This window comes from Physeter macrocephalus, chromosome 14 (assembly GCF_002837175.3).
Source record: "Physeter macrocephalus isolate SW-GA chromosome 14, ASM283717v5, whole genome shotgun sequence".
In the NCBI taxonomy this organism is placed as follows: Eukaryota; Metazoa; Chordata; class Mammalia; order Artiodactyla; family Physeteridae; genus Physeter; species Physeter macrocephalus.
The window spans coordinates 94,329,208-94,355,712 of record NC_041227.1 but is presented as its reverse complement, the minus strand read 5'-3'; the positions used below and the strand labels follow the sequence as shown (position 1 = coordinate 94,355,712).

Genomic DNA, 26,505 nt, shown 5'->3' with positions numbered 1-26,505 from the left:
AAGGCTACCCTATAACTGCCCTACTCTCTGTTTTCAAGACTTTGATAAGCTGTTTTCCAAGTCTGTTACTGGTAATGGTGATGATGACGATGCTGAATTCATGGAAGGGAGGAGCTCCTGCTTTTTCCTCCTCCACATTGCTTCCTTAAGTTTGAGTCCTAGAGTAGAAGGGGGCACTGTCTTTTTATAACTCGGATGCAAATGAAACGTTGGCTCAATAAGATACCGAGTTTAAAGAATTGACAGATTTCTGAGAGGGAGTGGTTCCAGGAAAAATGCAATGCACACTTCCCTAGGTCTCCACTTGAGGGCAGCAGTGCTAGATTTTGCAGCCTCTTTAGGGCTGCCCACTGCCAGATCTGCATTTCAAGGGCACTGAAGAGAGGAAGAGTGGAGTGTGGAGGTGGGGATGGGAGGTTGGGAACCAGGCTGGTGAGAGTTCTCAGAAGAGGGCTTTCTAAAATGGGAGACAGAGCTGTGTCCATGGAACTGGGGGAATCCTGGAATAAATGGATGGTCTTTGCTGAAGACGGAGCAACAGAACTTGCTCAGAGATACAGGAGCTGTGACATTCGGGGCAAATCAAAGCTGGCTGCTCCTTATAAACCTGTGGAGCTAGAACTTGCTAATTTTCCTCTTGCCCCTAGAGCACAGAATATGAAAAGAAGATTTGAGCTTCATCACCCTTTCAAACTGGCTATACAGCCCTGGAGGAATTCTAAGTTTCAGAAAGGATAAATCTTGGTCTTGCTAACATGTATATCTGGTCAGACCATTTCCCTGATGACACGTTTTCAATGGCTCCCTAAAGTCTCCAGAGTAAAGTCTGAGATGATGAGAATGGCATACGCAACTCTTTCCTAATTATCCTTGGTCTTCCTTCCTAACTTTATTGGTTAACTCCCTGTTCCCCACCTGAACATACACAACCTTAGAGGGAGTAGTGAGGTGGAAAGGGTGAGGGTGCTGGAGCCAATCACAAGCCAGTAAATCATCCCAGACCCTCTCTTTTCCATCACTCTCACATCCAACTCCACTAATTCCTGTCTATTCTACCACAGATAAACTCTGTGAGGCAGGACCCCATCTGCCTTGTTCATCTTTATAATCTTGGTGCCTAGCACTCATTGTAGGAGCTTATTAAATATGTATTGGGCTTCCCTGGTGGCGCAGTGGTTGAGAGTCCGCCTGCCGATGCAGGGGACGCGGGTTCGTGACCCGGTCCGGGAGGATGCCATATGCCGCGGGGCGGCTGGGCCCGTGAGCCATGGCCACTGAGACTGCGCGTCCGGAGCCTGCGCTCCGCAACGGGAGAGGCCGCAACGGTGAGAGGCCCTTGTACCGCCAAAAAAAAAAAAAAAAAAAAAAAGTATTGATCAGAGTAATAAATGAATGAATACATCCATGTCACTGTTACCGTCCTGTCCAACTTACTACTATCTCTCACCTGGTCTGCAATAGGAACTCAAAGGGTCTCCCTGTGTCCCCCCTTTATTCCCTGTAACCCGTTTTATACTCTGCAACCAGCACAATATTTCTGAAATGAAAATTTGCTTAAAATCCCTCCATGGCTTCCCCGCTGCTCTTAAAATAAAGACAATAATCCTTAATATGGCCCATAAAGTAAGTATAATTTAGCAGTTTGGGCACTTGCTAGTTAAGTGATCATAAGAAAATTATTAAATCTCACTGAATCCTGGTTTCCTCATCTAAAAAATGTGAACAATAATTATTCTTACCTCATAGGGTTATTGGGAGGATTAAATAAGCCAATTCATATATATATAATGCTTAGCATAGTGTTCAGTTCTGTGTTCAATAAATTACAATTACAATTATTATTCCCCACCAGGGAAGCCCGAGAATGTGGCTATTAATGACAGGAACAAGAGCTAAAATGACATATAAAGACAGTCATGAGGGCTTCCCTGGTGGCGCAGTGGTTAAGAATCTGCCTACCAACGCAGGGGATGTGGGTTCGAGCCCTGGTCCGGGAAGATCCCACATGCCGTGGAGCAACTAAGCCCGTGCGCCGCAACTATTGAGCCTGAGCTCCAGAGCCCGCGAGCCACAACTCCTGAAGCCCGACGCCTAGAGCCCATGGTCTGCAACAAGAGAAGCCACGGCAATGAGAAGCCCGCACACCACAACGAAGAGTAGCCCCCGCTCACTGCAACCAGAGAAAGCCCGAGCACAGCAACAAATACCCAACGCAGCCAAAAATAAATAATAAAAATTTAAAAAAATTTATATAAAAAAAAAGAAAAGTCATGAGATAAACTCAGAGTCATGAGGGGTCAAGGCAAGCTAGAGCTCTGAGGATATAGAAACTGTAAATTAGAGAACATAAATACAAAGCGAAGAATAAGGAACCAGTTGGAAAAGAGGTCCGGCCTGGAGGATAGCTAAGTCGTGCTAATAGACATTAGCATCCTGAGCATCAGGATGACAATTCCTAAGGTGCTGTCTCTTGCTCTTCTGGGCTGTTAGTTTTCCTGGGTTTCTTGTGACATATATCTTTAAAATAACATTGTTGAGCTAAATGGGGTGAGTTGTCCTTTGCAACCCAGAGTGCCTAACTAATAAGCCATTTCTGTTTTAGGAAAACCCAGACATCCTTTAAGGCTGAATTTCTGGCCCTCTTGTCTCTTCTGTCTCTCCATTCAGAGAAGTACTTGTCACATTACCTGTAATTATTGGTTTTTCTATCTGTATCATATGGATATCAGCCTTTGAACTCTTTGAGGTCAGGGTAATTTGTCTGTGTTTCTCAGCAACATACTCTGTCCAGAGGCATACTTGATATATAAAACCAGGTACTGATCAAAGTACTTTACATATTTTAATTTATTTAATCCTCATGGAAGCCCTCTGAACAGGGTACTATTTTTTCTAAAGATAATCTTGAGGATTTATTTTTTATTTATTTATTTATTTTTGGCTATGGTGTGTGGCATGCGGGATCTTAGCTCCTGACCAGGGATCAAACCCGTGCCCCCTGCAGTGGAAGCGTGGAGTCCTAACCACTGGACCACGAGGGAATTCCCAAGGATTTATTTTTTAAAACCACACTCTCAATCCTTTGCTTTAGCAAACTGTAGCCAGAACTTTTAGCATATATTGGTAATTTTAGTTTCTCCTACTTTTTCTGTCATTTGATAGAAGTTCTTTTTTAAAAAAATTTTTATTGGAGTATAGTTGATTTACAATGTTGTGTTAGTTTCAGGTGTACAGCAAAGTGAATCAGTTATATGTATACATATATCCACTCTCTTTTTAGATTCTTTTCCCATATAGGCCATTACAGAGTATTGAGTAGAGTTCCCCGTGCTATACAGTAGGTCCTTATCGTTATCTACTTTATATATAGTAGTGTGTATATTGAACAGGGTACTATTATCTTCCCCATTTCACAGATGGGGAAAGTGAAGCACAGAGAAAACCTTGCCAAAAGTGCAAAGTAAACGGTAGAGAAGGAATTCATACCAGGAAGTTTGGCACCAGAGTCCTATGCAATATAGCTTTGAACTAAAGAGGAATGTGGGCATGGAAGAGTAGTTAAAAATGAATATTTGAACACTCTTCTACAGGGTACAAAGAACTTCCACATGTATTATATGAGGACATCAGAAGTCCCCTCACCCTTTGTGGGAAACTAGCCAGCAGTCCTAGCCCTGAAATACCAAATGCCCAGATTCTTCCTACAGGCACAGAAAAAAATGAAGTATAAGTAAAGGGCACATATGGATGTATTTTGTAAACTCCATGGACCTTTAGAGATGTCCATACTTGGTAGGTTGGTCAGATTTCTAGGCTAGTGTCTGAAGAAAGAATTGTATTAGAATATGGAAACCTTTCATTTGGGGCAAAACAGCCATTTTCTCAGCTATTCCAAGAACTGAGTCTGTCTATAAAACCTACAATTGAGAGTGTGTATTTGGTGTTGTGAGGAGGGTGGATAGAGTGGTGATTCCACATTATGCTATTGTTTTTAAAGGAGTCTGAGTTTAGGGACTCTCTTGCAGATGCCTATATTGGCAGCTTCAACCATTTCTTCTGAGTTACCATGACAACAGGAAGCCGAACTTCGGGGGCTACATATTGATGAGTGGTAAGGAGCCAACTGAAAGGAAAACTCTTTGAGGAGGACTGGTGTTGTTTGGGGTGGTAGTGGAGCAGGGTGTGTATGTATTGGTATAGGGTAAATCCAGATGCCTCCTGGAGAGATACACAAGTAACTTCCTCCTAATTGCCTATATCTCAGAGACCTGAGTGAGTTACCAGGGGAGAGGTCTGACAGTAGCAACTGTTCAGCATGAGAATGTTCTTAAATAGTAATGGTGCTGTGTAAGAACAGGAAGTCTTTAGGTTCCACAGAAAGTGAGGGAACAGCAGAAGATGCCTATACCTGAGTAAAATTTCCCCAGGAAGTGAGTGCGATTTGTGTTTGGGCTGAATTCCTGGTGACACAGCCATATGGCATTTGCTGACTGCCATCCTCCAGACAGTATATTCCTTTTGCAGAGCAGCTAAAATGTGTAGAGAACTGTGCTTCCCTCACCGTCACCTTTACTCCTTCCCTCATCATCAGCAGGTACTCTTTTTTTTTTAAATTAATTAATTAATTAATTTATTTTTGGCTGTGTTGGGTCTTTGTTGCTGCGTGCAGGCTCTCTCCAGTTGTGGCCAGTGGGGGCTACTCTTCGTTGCGGTGCACAGGCTTCTCATTGTGGTGGCTTCTCTTGTTGTGGAGCACGGGCTCTAGGGACGCGGGCTTCAGTAGTTGTGGCACTCGGGCTCAGCAGCTGTGGCGCACGGGCTTAGTTGCTCCATGGCATGTGGGATCTTCAGAGACCAGGGATCGAACCCGTGTCCCCTGCATTGGCAGGCAGATTCTTAACCACTGTGCCACCAGGGAAGTCCCCAGCAGGTACTCTTAAATGGAGATGCCCCTACCTATCCTTTCAGCCTGAATTCCTACTCAAGATGCAGGATCTGGATCTTTTCCCCAAGCCACTTTCCCACATCTCTGATTTTCTCCCAAGAGTAGGAGGCTCCAGGGGACCACAGCTGACTCTGCCAGGCACAGAGGGTTGAGTCATTCTGCAGGCGTCAGAGCTGTTAGCAACAGCTCTGCTGATCTGTATGCAGCTCCAACTCCCTCTCCAGTTCAGAGTTTTGGAGCTGTCTTGTTCAAAAGTAAAGAACAGAACACAGATGGCTGGTAACAGGATCCCACAGGGGCCTCCTTTCCCACTGAGCCCATCCTGCTAATCCTTTTATAGGAGAAGAGGAAATAAATGGTGAATGAAGCAAAAAAGGAGTATCAGCTTTTGCTTGCTTCCTTGGGTCTTAGGATCTTGGATCTGAGAATAACCTTAACCTCCTGCTGCCCATTACATTTCCCAGGCATTTTCCCTTCCTGGTCCTTCTTTCTTCTCATCCACTTCTTTTCCCTCCCAGTTCTCTATTCTCTGTAGCATCTTTGAATCTGATGGAGTATTTTGTTGAATGTCTTCTATTTAATCAGGCAATTGTAATCCATACATGTATAAGAAAATCAAATGCACTAGAAATGCATTTATCAGTTTTATCTCTTGGGAATCCCTTTAGTTTCTTCTACTGAGGCAGCATAATGCATTACAAAGAGAACAGGCTTTGGAGCCAGAAAGTGGGTTCTAAGCTCTGTCCTAGGAAATAAATAAATACATTAAAAAAATCTGGTCTGTCATTTACTAGCTGCGTCATCTTGGGCAATTTACCTAACCTCTCTGAGCTGCAGATATGGCATCTGAAGATGTGTATAATAGTATCTACTTGGCCAGTTGATTTATAGATTAAATTAGACAGAGGTAAAACATAGTATCTGGGACATAATAGATGTGCCCAGTAAATGTTAACTCTTTCCTCCGGTCTCCTGTTGCAATAAATACGAGGTCCCTGATTTTCAAGAGCCTGAAGAAAATTTTTCCCATTGAGAAAGTTAGCATATCCATGCTCAGGTGCTGCAATTGAAGAAAGAAAGGCCAGTGGGAAGTGTGTGTGAGTGTTTTTGCAAGACTAGAGGACCAAGACTTTGTAAAAACTAGCCTGTGAATACGCTAATGTTGCTTTCCCCCAATTTAAAGATTCTTGGTAAAGATTGCTGGTTTCCTCATGTTGCTGCTGCAGTGTGGTTGATATTAATTTATTTTCCTTGGAAGATAAGACGCTGGGTTGCTGATTAGGTAAGTTTTTATCCCTCTCTAAGCTTCACCAGAACAAAGGATCACTGCTCCTCTTCAGCTCAGGAAAGGAGGAGGATTGGTTGAAGTTTGTGTAAATTCCAGGAGAAAAGTTAAGTATGGTTTGGTATTATCCTTGGTACTGAGAATACCAGAAGTGTTTGTACCATCAGGTCAAATGCCACTGTTCAATTTATGTGATTACCAAAGACTCAGCTGATACAGGGCTGTGGTTTGACATGGTCCCTTTGTTCCCGAAAATAAACATGTGTAATGTCAATTGTACTAATGTGCTTTGCTCTATTTGAAACAAGGAGGCTGATGACGAGGCCAGGACACCGTACCTCATTCTCTCTGACCAGGAGCTCTCTGACAACACGTTTTTCCTGTCTCTCTTTGTAACTGGTAATTAAGTTCTCAGCTGAGCTGTCAGGAATCTTGACAGGTTTCACAGGCAGTCACCATCTGACAGTTTATACCTGTGGGCTTTTCGCAGCTGGCATGTTCCCTCCCTGGAAAGCAAAGTTTCTCAAATCCTAAGCTCCTCCTATCATTCAGAGTCTGATGTGAGTGGAAGGCTAGCTCTCTCAGTGCATTATCCAATTCCAAAGCAGACTCTTGGGTCCCGTGGTGGTGATGGGGGAAACCTCTGTATTCATGTATATCCTCAGCAGTAAGGGCATATGATTGGGCAATAGAGTGGGAGTGGTCCAAGTCAGAGGCAGCATGGGAGTTTGGGAATTTGACATAGTCTATCAAAGAGATGAAAAAAATTAGTTAATAAAGTTGCTTTTTCTTTTGTTCTTAAAAAGCTCAACCCCTGTACACCCAAACAATTGAAAGCAGGGACTCAGATATTTGTACACCATGTTCATAGCAGCATTATTCCCAATAGCCAAAAGGTGGAAACAACCCAAATGTCCAGTGACAGATGAATGCCTAAACAAAATGTGATACATACATACATGGAATATTATTCAGCCTTAAAAAGGAATGAAATTCTGACACATGCTACATGAATGAAACTTGAAGACGTTATGCTAAGTAAAATAAGACAGTCACAAAAAGACAAACACTATGTGATTCCACTTATATGAGGTACCTGGGGTCATCAGATTCATAGCGATAGAAAGTAGACTAGAGATTACGGTGGGGGGGTGGGTAGGACGGTGGAGGTTGTTGTTTAATAGGTATAGATTACAAAATTTCAGTTTCTTAAAAAATTTTTTTCACTCTTTATTTTATATTGGAGTATAGCCGATCAGAGTTTCAGTTTTGGAAGACGAAAAAAATTCTGGAGATGGATAGTGGCGATGGTTGTACAACAACGTGAATGTACTTAGTGCCACTGAACTGTATATTTTCAAATGGTTACAGTGGTAAATTTTGTTATGTATGTTTTACCACAGTCCCTTTTGGATTAGGGGACCTAGGTAGTCGATTAAAAGAAATCAATTCTTCCCAGAAGCTCCTCAGATGGGCTCGCATACTTACCTTGATCACAGCACTGGCCAGACTGTACCATCAAGCCTACTGTGCTGCTCATCTCTTGTTTTTGCTGCCTAGCATCCACCTCAATTGCTGGGAACAAGCCTGTCCTCTATTCATAGTCTATGTGGTTCTTGTGATGTTGCATTCCAGAGATGGTGCACGTTTATCAGGCCTAAGCCCCCAGTGTGTGCAGTGTATGACATTCCCCGCTGTCTGGCTCAGGGATGGGCACATGATCCAGATAGAGCCAATGAGAGGCAATAAAACTTCCTCTGGCATTTTGGGGAAAGAAATTCTCTTATTTTTTTCCTGAAATTTGATGACAATAATGATAACAAAAATAATGAAATAGTTAATATTTACTAAGTGCTTATTCCGTGCCAGGGAGAGTTCTGAACACAATTTATTTTCTTTAGCCCTCACAATAACTATACGGGGTAAGTACAGTTATTATTCCACTTTTACAAATGGTGGAACTGAGGCACAGAGTGTTTCAATTAGCTTGTTGAAGTTCTCATAGCCGGTACGTGGTGAGGCCAGGTGTCAAACCAGCTCTCAACTCTGAACCACTACAGTCTGTTGCCTTGAAAGGATGTAAGGCCTGGAATTGCTGATGCTTCTTGCTGTGAAGCCCCCAGACCAAAGTTAACATGGTGGAAGTCCTAGAGATGAAACCAGAGCATTTAAGCCCTACCTAAACTAACTCTGCCTGAAGCCAGCCTGAACTGTGGACTTTTTAGCTTGTGTGAGCCAAAATATTCCCATTTTTTTCTTAAACTACTTTGGGTCTATGTCACTTACAGCCAAAGAGTCCTAAATGACTTAGGACTGTTTATTTGTTGGTCTTTTCCATCAGGCTGTGATCTCAAGAATAGGAATTGTATCTTATTCATCTCTATATCCATAGAGCCTAGCATAATGCACATAACTGACATTCAATAATGCTTGCTATCTTTCAATTCACTATTCCATAAACACTTATTGTGGGTTGTCTATGTGTCAGAAATTGGGTTAGATGTGGGCGATGGAAGTAAAATGAATGAATGAAGGCTGTTATCCTGGAGTATGTGGAAGAATAGCAACTATAAATGTTAATGTGATAGAGAAATCTAGGAAAAGATGCATATGTGTGCTAGAGTTCCCAGGAAGTTGCAGTCACCTTGGCACTATGTACCTGGATGCTGGGCATTTTCTGGGTTCCTGCACATGCCAGATACTTTGAGAATTGTCTAACGTTCTAAGAATGTCTGGGAAGGCACCTGCCTCCCAAACTGACGTACATACCAGATACATACATACCAGATACCTGGCCTTGTCATGTGAACCATGTGTTTTCCACTGTGCTTCTCTGTGTTGCTTGACCCTCAAAAGTGCATTCTGTAAATAAGTATGCCCTGCTCATTTCTCAGAGTTATGGTGAAGATCAAAAGAGGTCATAGGGCTTCCCTGGAGGCGCAGTGGTTGAGAGTCCGCCTGCCGATGCAGGGGACACGGGTTCGTGCCCCGGTCCGGGAGGATCCCACATGTCGCGCAGCGGCTGGGCCTGTGAGCCATGGCCGCTGAGCCTGCGCGTCTGGAGCCTGTGCTCCGCAACGGGAGAGGCCACAACAGTGAGAGGCCCACGTACCGCAGAAAAAAAAAAAGAGGTCATAGATATGAAAGTTTTATTGTGTCCAGGTGATAGTTGCTTTCTTTTACCTGGCCACAGCAAGAGCCAATATATTGTACTCTAGCTAGCATCCCCACAAAACCATATCATTTGGCCTCGCCAGCGAGTCTATTCTTCTTGTAGTGAACATCTGTTGTTTTTGTCTGTCCAGAATTTCTCCCTCATCTTCTGGCAGAAAGTACCCTACATTCCTTTAAGGAATTTCCTCTCCATCACTCTGTGTAGTTTTGTGGAGCTGTTACTCTGAGCCTCTTGCCACAGAGTGGACACACAATCCTAGCTAGGGCAATCAAAATGTCTCACCCCTTGGTGAAATGACTAGCCCAGAGAAGGTCATATAACATAGGGTCCAATTTGGGCCACTCAGAGATGTTCCTTTGGATATTATATACTGTTAGGTGAGAGTGAGAAGCTTTCCTTTGCCTTTAGGGTCACTAAACTGGGATGAACTGTAAATCTGGACTTCTGTGGCCGTTCCTCCCATTCCACTCTGCCCCCTGCCTCAGTCCAGCATCCATGCCTCTGCTACATGAATAAACTACTAAGATGGAAGTTCATCTAATGTGATCTATGTGAAGCCTGTTTGCACCTCTCATGGAAACACTGTCTCTGGTCCATATGCCCCAAATTCTGATCTGCTCGTCCTCACAAAGTCCCAAATGACTTCAATTTCTACATTTACAATATTGTTATATTTTTGTGTTGAGAACATTTGTGAAGAGGAGAAATAAAGGATGAGTTTCATGATAACCATTTATATGGTACCATTTTATCACTAGACTAGACCTCTGTCCCCTGCTCGGGGGTTTTGGGCAACAGGTGAGAGAGAGCAGGTTATGCATGAAAGGCCACATAGCAGGAGAGATTAAGTGGTTGTATAAACCTAAATTTTGGGACCGGGCTCCTGTCACTAGTGATCATAATACAGTGTCATATCAGCAAAGGAAGCATCTGGTTAAAACCAGTATTAGAAATGCCCTTTAGGGGCTTCCCTGGTGGTGCAGTGGTTGAGAGTCCGCCTGCCGATGCAGGGGACACGGGTTCGTGCCCCGGTCCGGGAAGATCCCACATGCCGCGGAGCGGCTGGGCCCGTGAGCCATGGCCGCTGCGCCTGCGCGTCCGGAGCCTGTGCTCTGCAACGCTAGAGGCCGCAGCCGTGAGAGGCCCGCGTACTGCAAAGAAAAAAAAAAAAAAAAAAAAGAAATGCCCTTTATTCGTTTCCTGTGTATGGACAGTATTAATGGCAGCATTCAGTGTTGGGCTATATTAAACTAGATGACAGCAGTGGGAAGCACCCGGACCCTCAGTTGCATTCCCCCCTCCAATACAAACACAGACAACCTTATAGCAAAATCCAATCTATGGAGAAAAATAGCCAAGCAGTTGGGAGCTGGGTATGGTGCGTGGAGAGACTGAAAACGGGAAACAAAAAGAGGCAAACACCTGACAAAATTCTTTTAATTCCTGAAGCACTGGACTTTTCAGTTACAGGGTTTAATGAACTTCCTTTTTTTTTTTTTTTTCCCTGTAAGGTGATTTCAATTGTCACTTTCAACCAAAGACTTCTAATCAGTATCATATTACTACCTAGCAAAGAGAAGGCTAAAGAGGAGGCCCAAAGACAATCCTAGGCCAATAAAATAACAACTTATTTTAAGTTTTGATTGCCAGCTGTTTGTTTCATATCCTACATATCAGAACTCTGGTAGGAATTTGTGTTTTCAATTGTGGCAGATGTCAGCCAAAGACAAGGGCATGACAAAATCACCAATTGGTCCAGAAGATACATTCCAAAAAACTCTCAGTCCACAGACATGCTGCCCAACTCTTGCCACATTCACAGATGTCCCAGACAGTCGTGATGCACTGATCATGGGTGCCTGCCAGAGGGTAGTGTCAGAGCAGTGCGATGGATATTTACCTCCTGACACATACACAGTAACAGCTAACACTTTAAAACATTTCCCATGGGTTAGGCACTTTCCATGGTATCTTATTTAAATCCTCACACAACCCTGTAAGGAAGGTAATGTTAACCCCATTTTACAGATAAGGAAAGCAACACCCAGCCTGGTTATGAAACTGGCACAAAGTAACATACTCACTGACAGGAGTAAGAGATGGAGGTGGGACTCCACAGTCAATGTTTTTAACTACGGCTGTACTACCTTCACATCCACTGCCTGGTATCTTCAGGGCTGGCTTTCTTTTAGACTCTGGAGCAGCTGCTTTAATTTATTCATGGCTTGCTGCAGATGCTTATCTGATAGATACCTGAGACTGAAAGGTTTTTAGGACAGGACTTTCTTGAACTGAATTGTATTCTACCATCCTTAGGGGACCTTGGCCCAACATTTGTCTATTTCTGTGGGTTAAAATAGAATAATCTGCTGCCTCCACATGCAGGGCATTTTAAAATGTGGCATTTGTAAAAGGTTCACAAAATGAACCCGATTAATACGGGGATGCAGAGCTCAAGAACCAACTCTGTATATGATGAGTGTTACTTTGCAGCCTGTGAAACCATGCTTCTACAAGGCAGCCTTTTGTAGACACGTCTGAATGAGGTATGACCACCAGACTTCAAGCTGTCAACAAATTTAACAAGTATTTATTAAACTGAGTTGAACATGACTTGGTCTTTTAATGAGTGACAATACTGAACAGATAGTTTCATTAGCTAGATATCATATCAGTCAGTGTACCCACCCACACATTGACCAGCTATCTTTTTGCACACAGATACATGTGCAACAACAAATACACTGACATTACACAGTCAGGCATCTCTTAAACACTCGAAATGTGTACATGGCATCAAGCTGTCCTCGGTTGGTGGTACCAGGAGTATAATATGGTAGAAAGACAGCATGCTTTGGATTCATTCACAGCTGGGTTCAAATTCTAGCTCACCACTTACTTATCAGTTTTTTTATTTTGGGCAAGTGACATAAGCTCTCCGAACCCTGGTTTCCTTACCTATAAAATGGAGGTAATAATAATAATAGTACATCACAAGTTTGATGTGAGGATTAAATGAGACAATGTTTGGAAAGAGCTTATTCTTGGTTTTGTCACTGCTTGGGTAACTTTTCTGTCAAGGTCAAATCATGGTTGGTACCCATTCATCTCCCACAGCTTTCTGACCCCAATTTATAGGCTCAAAAGAATACCTAGTTGAGATATGAGATGGCCTCTCAGGGAGGTGACACTTGAAGCATATTAGCAGTTAGCAGAAGAGTGAATAATATCAGGATGGTAGGAATATCCTAAGGCTACAGAGGTATGCAGGGGTTTTGTTTGGATTTAATTTGGAAGGCTTTGGGGAGTCATGCAAGAGTTTTAAGCAGAGAAATGAAACATTCAGCTTTTAGAAACTGCATTTTAGGAAGAATAAAACCATTTAGCTCAGGACAGAGAATGGGGCATCCTGAGGGGTGGCAAGGAGAGTAGTTGGAAGGCAATTACAGTACCTCAGGTGAGAAACTGAGGTATGAACCACCACAGCAGAGGCAATGGGGATGAAGAACGAGACCAATCCAAGAAGTGTTCAGGAGTTAAATCCACAGAAAGCGCAATATCTGCAACCATTCTAAGCATTGACTTATTTTCCTACCATCGATGAGTGTAATTTTTTTTTTGATAAATTCTAAAAATTAAATAACTGATATGTTTTGCAGTATCTACGAACAGTACTCTCCTGTTGAACAAATTTGACATTGGGATAAGCCCATGTGTAGGTGTGTGTGTGTGTGAAATTTGAAGAATTTGAGGAGGGAGGCCTATTTGCACCAGATCATAGGCACAGATCTGGAATAATAATAATAATAATGAGACAGCCAGAATCTCTTAAGATGTCCCATGTGCTGAGGAAACCGGGCGGGGGGAACTACAATTTGTGGTAGAGGTGGAGGTAAGTGTGAGAAAGAGGTAGTGGCAGGTACAAAATACTATAAAAACACCACACATACAACATCAAATCTTTAGATTTAACTACCAGTTTATAAGAAATACAATCATTGAAGCAAATGTGAAATGACATCATGAGGAGGCAACTGGCCAAGTCCAGAATGTGGAAAATTCTTAGGATATATAATCTCATTTCTTCAACAAATAAACCACATGCAAAAAAGAAAGAAAAAAAGGAAGGAAGGAAGAAAAAAGGAAGGGGAACATGCAAAGAGACTTAAGAGACATATTTATCAATCAAATGCAAAGTGGAGAATTTGTTCCGACCCTGATTCAGATAAATGTGCTATGAAAAGATATTTTGGAAACTATTGGGAAAAACTGAACATGGATTGGGTATTAAATAATATTAAGGAAGTATTGTAAAGATGTGATAATGAAATCACGGTTATGTTACAACAAAAGTATTCGTTAGAGATACATATTAAAGTGCATATTTACAGGCAAAATGTTATGATGGTTTATTAGAGATTTACTTTAAAGTACATGGGGAGGGGCTTCCCTGGTGGCGCAGTGGTTGCGCGTCCGCCTGCCGATGCAGGGGAATCGGGTTCGCGCCCCGGTCTGGGAGGATCCCACATGCCGCGGAGCGGCTGGGCCCGTGAGCCATGGCCGCTGAGCCTGCGCGTCCGGAGCCTGTGCTCCGAAACGGGAGAGGCCACAACAGAGGGAGGCCCGCATACCACAAAAAAAAAAAAAAAAGTACATGGGGAGAGGGGAAAGGTTGTGGGAGAATAGGTGAAACAAGATTGATAAAGTGTGATAACAGCTGAAGCTGGATGAGCGACACATGGTTTACTATTCTATCTGACTCCTTTTTTTGTATGTGTGAAATTTTCTATAAAAAGATTAAGAACAAATACTATGGGAAAGCATGAATCTCTTTCCATTCCCAAATGTATGAAGTAACTAGAACATTCTTGCTGTAACACTTTCAGAAGATGGGATCAGGACTGGAGGGGCATCGTTTAAGGAGTGGGTGGAGGACGAGGGGCTTCAGGGACAGAAAGGTACAAGAAAAACTGGTTTAGAGTGGTGCTGAAAAGCCAAAGAGGAATACAAGTTTCAGGATGGAAGGAGTATCAACTGTGTCAAGTATTGTAGATGTCAAGAAGGAAGGGATTAAAATGAATACTCCACTAGACATAACTAGGAGGACACTCTTGACCTTGGCGAGATCAAATTCTTAATTTTCTGTGGAGGCGGGATGATAGACAACTTTTCCAAGACTTTGTCTGTGGACAGGAGAGGTGAAGATCATAATCTTTCTTTTCCCCTCAGAGAAGGAGAAACTTGGGCTTGTTTATTTTATTTTATTTTTTTTGTTATTGTTGTTGTTTTTAATGCTGAGGGGAAGTTGCCGTTTGAGAATGGTTGACGATATAGGTGAAAAGAGTAATGACTGACTGACTTGCAAAGCAAGGACCCTTACTAGGAGAGGGAACATTTAGAACAAATTACATGTACATCCGGCTGAAGCAGAGAGCTTGTTTTTTCTGATCACAGCCAATGTACTTTCCTAGTTTATTGTAACTTCCAACAACTGTTCTGGTGTACATTTTCACTCACAAGTCCCACACAACAGATCTCTTCATCTCAGTTGTTTTATTGATTGAAGAACCAAGATTTTTTATGACTGCACCTTAGGCCTACCTTTTGGTTCTTGAATAAAATTTCTCTTTGTGGCCCACTGAAGGGGTTTTCCCCTAAAAAAAAATGTTTTTCATTAAAAAAAATGAGAAGCACTACCTCTTCCCTCAGAACTCTTTAGTTTGTTTACTGCTCTTGTTACTCAACCTACTCAATCCACAAAAACTTTTCTTCAAGAATTTGTCCCTTTCCTACCATCGCTAACTATAGGATGGTTTAGCTCTTTATTTCCAACTCTTGTTACCGTTCCAAAAATTATTATAAACGTTTAGAATCTGAAAAACTCAATTATATACTGATTACGCTGACCAGCTTACCCCTGAGTTCCACGGAGGGGCTGAAGTAAGGTGTGTAAGAAGGGGGCTATTCAACATGTCAGGGCAAGCTTCTCATTCGCAGGGTTTTTTTGGGGGGACGGATATTTTGGGAGTGGGAAAAGCAAAGGAGGAGAGCAGATAAGCTCTTCTTTCTTAGATTTCAGGGTGAAATGAATGCACCTGACGCTTCTTTCTTAGATTTCAGGGTGAAATGAATGTACCTGACGCCCACGTGGCAGAAGGGCTCCGCCAGGTGAGCGTGGCCGCCCTGGACAGAGGATGTAACTCTGGGCCACTCTGGAGACTCCGCCCAGTGTAAGCACTCGCGCGCTCCCGTGAGGGCGTGCGCGGGTACGCAGTCTTTTCTCGCGCAGGGTCGAGCCTGTCAGGCGGGAAATCTCGCGAGATTGGAGACTGGGATGACTGTCGGGAGGAGGGGAGTGGTGTCTGGGAAGGGGGGGGAATCTGGGCAGCGGCCGGGCTCTGTGGCTTCAGGGCTCGGAGAGAGAGAGAGGGAAGGGTGGCAAAGAGAGTGAGTCGGTGCCGCTGCCTGCCTAAGGAGAGAGGAGGGGTCCTGCTTGCCTGCGCCCTTCGCGGGCCGAGAGCGCGAGGCACCCGCGAACCTCTGAGGCCTCCAGCCCCTGGGGACCCCGCCCCGCCGGCCGGCCGGCCCGGGGCCTCTCTTCCCTTTGTGAGCGCCCCCTTCCCAGGGGTGGTGGTGGCTGAGGGCTGTGCGTGGGCCCGCCCGCCGAGGGGCCGCGGCGGGGGACCGAGAGGGCCTCGGCTGTGTGAGGACAGGAGGCGGCCGAGGCCCGGGCCGGTTCCCCCGAGGCGGCGGCGGCGGCTCCCGGCACTTCCCCGCGCCATCTTAGCTGAGTCCAAGCGCTGAGGGCGCCTCCTCGACCCCGGTCGTCCCTTCGCCCCCCCCCCCCCGCCCCTTGTCGCAGAGCTTGGGCTGGGCGGCTTGCTGGGGCTCCGGGGGGGGGGGCGGCAGTCTGTCGCCTGGCCCCCTCCTCCTCACTCCTCGCCCTCCAGCGTAGCGGCTACCTAAGCGCTGCAGGGGGCTGCGGCTGCCTACTCCGCCCCAGACCTGTCGGCGAAAGGGTAAGGGCACCTCTGCCTTGGGAAAGGGAGACATGGAGGGGGCGGGGAAATTCGGCCCACTTTGGTCGCTGCGCGGAGGAAGGGATGTGGGGGTGGGGTGGGGGAGGGAGACAAGGAGGGTCTGTGATTCTGTGGGTGGGGTGAAGAAGCTGGTGAGCTGGGCGCCCTCCAGTTTTGAGGGGCAAGAGCAATTACATTCCTCTTTCCTGAGGGTTACCGGAAGGGGTGGTAGAAGAGGATGTCTCGAGGAAGGTGTGGCCCTTCTAGGGAGACTGGGTTGATGTGCACCCCGATTTAAAGGCGCGAGGTCTCTTTCCCTTCTGATTCCTCTGCTCCTCCCTCTCCTCCTTTGTAGTGTCTGAATTCTTGGGAAGGGAGACTGCTCTGGGTAGTCTACTGGGTGGATTCCCACCCTCCCTCCTCGCTCGGGAAATCTATACCCCTCTTCTCTAGGGGTGATGGAAGTGTTTCTTTCCCCCTACCCTTCCCCATTCTTTAGTCTCCTGCAGTGCTGCAGAAGTCCAAGGCAGTTTCTTCATACACAGGCCCGTGTATACACTGAAGGGAGGGGGAGCAAGAGAGGGAAGTAATGGCGCTTCCCTTAGAAAGGTTACCCCTTTTCTTTTGGTTTTAAATCGATAATGGTACTGGTTTAATACTCTTCCCCTGAGATCTGTCCCTGGGAAGTATGTCTGTTACTGTTGGGGGGTACGGCCTCTCAAGAGAGTCCCTGCTATGTTAGAAACAGTTTTGATGTCTCTCTCTTTTCAAAACACTGGGTTGACTTTTTTTGTGTGTGAGCGTACTGGGTTTTCGTTAGGAATAAAATAAAATAATTTTGTACTCCCTGATTTCCCTCTTTTTTTTTTCTTCCTATGACTTTCGTAGTTCTTGAAGAATTATTAAAGATTATTGTATACAGACAGGCTGTCTGGTGGACATTCCTTCTCCCTGAGCTGTGAATTTTTAGGGTTAATACTATTTTGTATACATTGAAATCGGAATTTTCCGAAAATGATTAGGTTACAAACCTGTTGAAAATGCCTTGTTTCTTAATGTAATAAAAATTAATAAAGATTAATTTGCCTAATGATATTGTGATAGGATGTATATTCTGTAGTCAGTAAGTCGTTTTTCCACTTCTTTTGCTTCATGTCATATTTGTTTAAAACAAATCATCTTATCTGGTTTACAGTAGTACTTGTTGGTTTTGTTTAGTAGAGTAGAAATAAATTTTTAAAAAAATTAACATTCGGGAAGTGTGTTGCCAAGTTCTTGTGACCAAAGAGTAGTCTTGAAATCTACAGTTGATACTTTTTTCTTTAAGTATTTAGAGTTACTGATGAAGTGATTTCAAAATGTTCCGTACATGAATATTCATATAATTAAATAACTTTTATACAAAGTGATGAAGATGACTAACTACAGAGATCATGTCTTGACATTTTACTAGCAAGTTGTATTTGGTGTTTAAGCTCTACTTAGTGGGTGACTTGTTTTTAAATACTTCCAAATGCCATCTACATATTACATTGTCCATCAGAGTTTTTTTGGTGTGTTTGTTGCATTTTGAAACCTGTTTTAAGACAGGTATTTAAAGATGTTAGTAGTAGTAGTGTTAAGCATTAATTTAGTTTCTGTCATCTTATTTCATGATTTTGATATAGGGAGACACATTAATGGTATGCTAAATCAGTTTTTATTATTTTTTCCTCAGCAAATGGAATTCTCCTTACTTTATTCTCTTTTGATTTTTATCTGAACTCTGTTTAACTTAAACAGCACTTCTCATTTGAATCTATTTCATGGCACAAAGCTGCATGTTGTGGTGTGTAGTTTTCCCCTCTTTGGCAAATTGTGAGGTAAAGTCTAATTCCTGTGTTATGGCTTGTTGATAATTAATTCATATATACTAGCATGTATAAACCCAAGCATACTGATCAGTAAAAAGTGACTGTTTTTGTCTTCGAAAGGTGATGGCAGAGAGGATTTATCAATAAGGGCTACAAAACTTAAGGATGTACACTGGATATAGGTAAACTACTTGCTATATATCAGCATACTAGAACTAAGAGGTACTCTTTAGAACAATTATGAAGAAACCCTTTTCAGTAGTTGGTAGGAATTATGTTAAAGGTGGTAAAACTATGTTCATGACCAAGTAGATAAATTCATTATTAAGGAAAAACTGTCTGCGGGTTATTGCAGGTGAGTTCTGATGCCACTCTCAGAAAGAGAAACTAAGAGCTGTTAGTCTGAGTTAATTGATTCCAGATTATATGGTACCTCTTGGGTTTCTAAATAGTTATCTACAAAATGGCAGTGTACGTCACTTCCTGTTCTTTCACAACTGATTCTCTGAATTCCCTCTTAGTGACTTAATTTTTGGCATTCTGATATCTGATTTGTTAATTTGGTTATAATTCTCATGTTTTATAGATGGAAGAATTTCTAAGAATCAGTTGGGTTTAAAGGCTTTGTATAGTCTAGGATTATCTTGACAATAACTAAATTTCCTTCCAAATTAAAGGATAGTTTCTCAAACAGATTTAAACTGAGAGGTTTTAAAGAAATACAGCAATATACAGGACCAAAAGTATGAGTGAACTGAATAGAAAATAATTATTGTATTTTCTGTAGTATATATTTTGGGAGAACTGTAGATGTGGCAGTTAACTGACCATGTTAATATAAAACAAGTTTTCTTTATATCAAGGTATATACATGATATTTGGTCCCATGCTATGATGCCATCCCACTAGTAAGAATGAAACTGATTACTTACAGAATACTAGGACTGAATACTCTTAACTAACCATAAAAAGTGTAATTTATTTTAAGAATTTGCTGGTACTTAGTAGATATGAATACTGAGTAAATCCAGAAGTTATCTAGGGGGCCAACTGTTGGCATTGAAATTAGATTTGAGATTAATCTGTTATTCGAATTAATAAATTCTTTGTTTTTCATTTGACTGCTCTGTATATTAAAATCATTTTGTTTCTCCTCTGTATATCTTTCTGGTTATCAGTAGTCTGTTGTAATAATTGTACTCATCCTGATTTAACCTTTTAGAAATTAGGACCTTTTTTGTATGTATAAGTTAAGGGCTGCTATTCAGTTCAGGATCATATATGAATGCATCTCTTCTAAAAAGTGTCAATTCTGTAGTTAAGTCTTGCATAAAATTGAGATTGTTCCATTAAACAGAGTGCCAATGTATGTTCGTCTGCCTTTAGGTTTCTGTACTTGTTCATGGCTGGATTATTTTTTTATATTCTTCAAGATTTCAAATTCTAAAAACATAAGTGTAAAAGATGCAAACCTCTATTCATTCCATTATATTGGATTAAAATATTTTAATTTTAATGATAAAAATTGATATTTAATATCATTAAAGTGTTTCATACCTTCTTAAAAAATCTACATGAATTTAAATGTTGTGTGGAGGGGCTAGAAACAATTACTTTCAATTGGGATGTTCTTTCAACATTTGGTAACAATTATTTCTATATCAGTCTCTTCTGTTTGTGCTAGAAGCAGACTTTTTGTTCTGAAATACAGTTTAAGGCTGCATTTTCTTACCTAGTGATAAAATTAAGTGGCCCGTAAAAGGTGGAAAGGTTTTTCACAATATAAAAAACTTACGTGGCATGTAAATAAAGTTAATAAAAGTACAGGTTACTAGGTACTTTGCATAATTAATATGTAGCCTGTTAAAAATGCCAGTAGCAGTGACATTGTTATATAAGCATAACTATATTTAATTGGCCTCTAACTTATCTTTAAAGCTGAGAAGGGGCTGATTTTTCTTTTTGATAAAATTATTCAATATGATTGTGTTGTGCAGATTTAGAAGTAGATGAATTACTTCATTTAGAAAGACATGCAGGGCTTCCCTGGTGGCGCAGTGGTTGGGAGTCCGCCTGCCGATGCAGGGGACGCGGGTTCGTGCCCCGGTCCGGGAAGATCCCACATGCCGCGGAGCGGCTGGGCCCGTGAGCCACGGCCGCTGAGCCTGCGCGTCCGGAGCCTGTGCTCCGCGGCGGGAGAGGCCACGGCAGTGAGAGGCCCGAGTACCGCAAAAAAAAAAAAAGAAAGACATGCAAAGTTTAGTTTCTGAGAAAAACATCAACAGATACTGGAATGGAACAAAATATTCGGATCTGCAGCCACCAATAATACAACTGTCACTTAATATATCTTAATTTTACCATTTATTAGCTGTGTAACTTATTTATGTAACATTTTTAAGCCTCACTTTCCCTGTCTATAAAATGAAAATAATGCCTACTTTATAAGTTTGCTAGGTTTAAATGGGATAACCCTTGTTAAGTACTTAACGTATTGCTTGATACATAGTAAGCACCCAATAAGTTGTTGGCTGTCACATATTAGCCACTTAATAAATGTTTACAGATGAAGGTAGTGAGTCTAATATTTAAGAATGAATTACATTCCATAATTTTGATTTGAAGTTGGATTTATACGTTTGGAGCTCAACGTGTGTGTATATATATATATATATATATATATATATATTTTTTTTTTTTTTTTTTTTTTTTTTTTTTTCCGTTATGCGGGCCTCTCACTGCTGTGGCCTCTCCCATTGCGGAGCACAGGCTCCGGATGCTCAGGCTCAGCGGCCATGGCTCACGGGCCCAGCCGCTCCGCGGCATGTGGGATCTTCCCGGACCGGGACACGAACCCTCGTCCCCTGCATCGACAGGCAGACTCTCAACCACTGCACCACCAGGGAAGCCCTCAACGTATATTTTTTAAAGAAATGGTTCGAATTTCTAACCAAGGGTAGCTTACAGACTTTTTTGTACCTGAAATGGACTACTTTGTAGTTCTATAAGAGATTTTCTTTTTCCTTTGCTGGATGTAAAACCTGTCCTAAAGAACAAAATTTCCTTCCCCTTTGGTACTTCATTTATTTATTTAAGTCTTTTGGTATCATACTTCTACTTCTTGGAACTCTTTTCACCATCCCTGGCTTTGAGGGAATCCAAAGTACTCATGTTCTCCTAAGCTTTTTTTTTAGGTATGTTTTGTAGGTATGTCTCATCTTGAAAGTGCTTTATATCCCACAGTATATTAATTCAGCAAACGTTAAGAGATGATTACGTGCCAGTAAGGTTTGGTCCCTGCCCTGGAGGAATTCTGTCTTCTCACTTTTTCCACTTCCTAAATAGTTTTCTCAAACTAGGTATTCAGAGGAAAGCAAGGATCTTCCTGTGGTTGTCAGTTCCTCTAAGTCAGTGCTTTTCAAACTTTAGGTTGTGACCCATTAGTGACTTGTCAATTCAATTTACTGGGTCACAACACCAATTTTTTTAAATAAAAAATAATGGGAAATACCAGAGTGTGTTGTGTAAGTAAGGGTGAGCATTGTAATGGGAAACTTTTTTGGCTTTATTTTTATGTGTTCTGGGTACACAGATAAATTTTTTTGAAGTTTCTTTTTGAACTCACGCCTTTTACTTCTAACCGCGTATTTCTGAAGTATCAATGTGCTTGTTTTTTCTTTTTCTTTCAACAATTCTCCTTTCAATCTCTCCTGATTCTAGTCTCTAGTCTATTTGTTAGTTATGTTGTACATATTTACCTTTCCTGGGTCTCAAAGCTTCTGGGGTACTGGTAGGTCCTGGGCAGGATACCAGCAGTTTGGGGTATGATGATAACTTCTGAGGTTTTTATATTGGGGAGCATGTTATCACATGCTAATGTCTAATGTCACGTCTTATGTATGTGAGAGCAATTTCTCATGAATTGCGGGATTTATTTTAAAAAAAGAAAACTTTATTTGGAGCATAATAAGAAAATATCTTTTATTTTTATTTGAGTCGTAGGTAGATTTAATTTTAAACTATTAATTGCAATATATATTTTAATAAGGTTTATTTTGTGGCTTTTAAAATGTATTAAATAGGGGCTTCCCTAGTGGCGCAGTGGTTGAGAGTCCACCTGCCGATGCAGGGGACGCGGGTTCATGCCCCGGTCCGGGAGGATATCCCACGTGCCGCGGAGTGGCTGGGCCTGTGAAAAAAAAAAAAAAAAAAAAAAAAAAATGTATTAAATAAGTATATTAAGTATTTTTAAAAAATTTCAGTGTGCTTCAGTGCATTACATCTAATGATATCCTTATATTTTGGTTGATGTTTTTAGTTCACTTATGGTGGTAGTTACGAGTCTCTAGTTTGTATTTTGGATTGATTTTTTCCAGTTTATTTCCACAGAAGCTGAGAAAGGTTTTAGAAAAAGTTGATGAACAGCATTTATTAAGTATTTTAAAAAAATTTCAGTGTGCTTCAGTGCATTACATCTAATGATATCCTTATATTTTAGTTGATGTTTTTAGTTCACTTATGGTGGTAGTTACGAGTCTCTAGTTTGTATTTTGGATTGATTTTTTCCAGTTTATTTCCACTGAAGCTGAGAAAGGTTTTAGAAAAAGTTGATGAACAGCATTACTAAACAAGGTCAAGGTTTTTCCTTTTTTACACTTGGGAATTTAGTGTCACTCAGAATTGGAAAAGCTTGTCCCTTTGCCAAAAGCATCCATATCTTTGATTGTAAAGACTAAAATTACTTATTAACCTATAATGGTACTTGATAAGGAAACTTTACTCTTCACTGTTGCACTCTGTATAGTATGTGTTACAGTATTTAATATACTGCGTTTAAGTAAGCTCATGCTGTGTAAATGGTAGATTATGACTGTGATGTTTTCTATAGGGAACATCACATTATAGGAGTACAGTATTTCACTTGGTTTGTTTCTTACAATTCAAGGGTTCTGAGTCCTGGGGGCGCAGTATAATGTGCTCACTTTCAGATTCTTTACTTGACATATGTGCTTGTTAGTGATGATAATTTTTCCATTACCCAGAAAAGCACAAGTAATTTGAAAATACCGTAATGAAAAGATCCTTTTATCTTTAGTTTAGATACTGACAAAATATTTTTGTGTATTATGTGTGAAAGTTCAGTTCTATGAAATAATGCCATAAAACTTAAATCAAGAGTAAAACGATTTTAAGGAAAAGATGTGAAAATTTTCTATTTAGGAAAGAAATGTTCTGTAGTAGAGAAACTTGAATGCTAGCAATAGAAAGTATAGAATTTGGATATTTCTTTGTTTATGTGACATTTTGATTGGACTGATTATGCATATGCATACAAATGTATGGTAAACTGGTTGGAGAGGTCCACTGCATTCAAGGATAGCATGGTTTTAGGGGAAAACAAAAATATTGATACACGAATTTTGTTTTTGTAATATGTATTAGATAATTTGATAAATTAGAAGAATAAGTTTCACAAGAGAGTTTATTCCTGTAGTAAATATTATACCAAAATCCTAATTAATGCATTGTTACCAAATGAATTTTTTTCTTTCTCTGATTGAATACATATGAAATAGGTGTTGTTTATTATTTAATAAATAAATGATAAGGGTGGTGGGCTTTTTAAAATTTGTTTTTTTGTTTTCTTTTTGCATTTAGTAGTTTCAGTATCAGAAGTGAATTAGATTCTGTGTCTTTAAGGAAAACCAAATGTGATTTTTTTGCAATTGTTTTTTTCAGTTAACAAGAATGAACCTATGTTGGAAGTTAAATGTTTTTGAGAACTTTAAATAGGAATCAAATAAAGAACTTTCATTTTTATTTATCATATTTGAAATGTAGATGTATTAATAATATATCATTCTCTCAAAAATTTAAGTTGGAGACTTAGTCTCCTAACATTTTACAGTCTGTCTACTCTAAACAACTAAATTTAACAAGGCATCTGGTTAATTTAAGAGCCTTGTAAATACACATTTTCTTTCAACCTTCCTGGAGATGGCATGGAATATATTAGGGGAGGAATGGTGAAATAGATACAGTAAGCAAACATTGAAAATGCGTTTTATGATTATCTTTGAGGTGGTAAATCCAGTCATTAACAATATAATGGTTCTGCTTTTCACGTACAAAATGTTTATTAAATAATACAAAAACTGTCTAATTGTTTTTGACAATTAATAAAGGTACACCACCATTCTGTTTATTTAACATGAATTATATTGGATTAATATTAGGTGAAATGGTATCCGAAATTTTAGTATCTATTATTCTACTTTATCTCATTCACGTGGCATTGTGATATGAGATTAAAACATTTTTTTTTTTTTAAAAGTGTTCTTTGTTAAATCCTTTTGAAGAATAGTCATTAAACTATTTGGTTTACTCATATTTGGTTTAAGCTTAATACAGAAATCAGTTTCAGTTTAACGCTTTCAGATACATAGGTTATAATTTATGATCTGTTGGTATGTACTATGAAAACACCAAATCATAATAGTGATTGATGGAATTTGAATTTAAAGACTACCAGTTTAACCAGTATGCTACATAGCTTTAATATCAAAATAAGATTCAGTAATAACACATGTACTTATCATGTATCTTTTGAGTGCTGCATTCTAGGCACTGTGCTTATCAAAATAGGTTCAGTGATGACACATCTATTTATTATACATTTTTTTTTTTTTTTTTTTTGCGGTACGCGGGCCTCTCACTGTTGTGACCTCTTCCGCCGCGGAGCACAGGCTCCGGACGCGCAGGCCCAGCGGCCATGGCTCACGGGCCCAGCCGCTCCGCGCCATGTGGGATCCTCCCGGACCGGGGCACGAACCCGCGTCCCCTGCATCGGCAGGCGAACTCTCAACCACTGCGCCACCAGGGAAGCCCTATTATACATTTTTGACTGCTATTTGCTAGATACTGTGCTGGGATACAGAAATGAGTAAGATTTAATCTCTCCTGTTTTTTCAGTTTAGCAGGGATATGGACTTGCAAATAAATACATCATACAATAATGCAATGCAAAGTTTCTCAAACATGGCAGTATTGACATTTTAGGTAGGATAGTTTATTGTTGTGTGGATTTCTGCTGTGTATTATAAGATATTTTGAAGCATCCCTGGCCTTTACCATTAGATGCCAGAAGCACTCCCTCTCCCCAGTTGTGACAATTAAAAATGTCTCCAGACATTGCCAAAAGTCCCCTGGGGAGTAAAATCACTTCTTATTGAGACTCACTGGTGTAGTGAATACTAAGGTACAAAGAGCTGTCATCAGACAAGTGAAGTAAAGTCAAGGGATGTTTAGGTGGAATGACCCCTAAGGGAGTGCAATTTTATATGGATCTTGAAGAAAAGTAGGAGTGGAAAGGGAATTATATACCTGAAAGCATGAAAGATCAATGTCTACGAATGTAATTAGTAATAGTTTGTGGCTATAGGCTATTTATGTGGTTTGGGATGGAAATTCAGTAAAATGAAGCTGAAAAACTACTTTGGGAACATGTATATTTTTTAAAATTTAATTTTATTTATTTTTTTATACAGCGGGTCCTTATTATCAGTTTTATACAGATCAGTGTGTACATGTCAATCCCAATCTCCCAATTCATCACCCCCCCTTCCCCCCTTGGTGTCCATACGTTTGTTCTCTACATCTGTGTCTCAGTTTCTGCCCTGCAAACCAGTTCATCTGTACCATTTTTCTAGGTTCCACATATATGCGTTAATATACGATATTTGTTTTTCTCTTTCTGACTGACTTCTCTCTATGACAGTCTCTAGATCAATCCACGTCTCTACAAATGACCCAATTTCATTCTTCATTATGGCTGAGTAATATTCCATTGTATGTATGTACCACAACTTCTTTATCCATTCATCTGTCGATGGGCATTTAGGTTGCTTCCATGACCTGGCTATTGTAAATAGTGCTGCAATTAACATTGGGGTGCGTGTGTCTTTTTGAATTATGGTTTTCTCTGGCTATATGCCCAGGAGTGGGATTGCTGGATCATATGGTAATTCAATTTTCAGTTTTTTTAAGGAACCTCCTTACTGTTCTCCATAGTGGCTGTATCAATTTACATTCCCACCAACAGTGCAAGTGGGTTCCCTTTTCTCCACACCCTCTCCAGCATTTGTTGTCTGTAGATTTTCTGATGATGCCCATTCTAACTGATGTGAGGTGATACCTCATTGTAGTTTTGATTTGCATTTCTCTAATAA

At 40.9% G+C, this 26,505-nt stretch overlaps 1 protein-coding gene across 1 annotated transcript in view; it reads left to right on the top strand.

The window, feature by feature from the left end:
- The first annotated feature begins 16,292 nt into the window (after nt 1–16,292).
- The window catches only part of TAOK1 (TAO kinase 1), a 161,000-nt gene continuing 150,787 nt past the window's right edge, over nt 16,293–26,505 (top strand). Inside the window, exon 1 of the mRNA XM_024127960.3 lies at nt 16,293–16,424. The gene's annotated coding sequence lies outside the window, so the exon portion shown is untranslated. The remainder of the gene's footprint in view (nt 16,425–26,505) is intronic.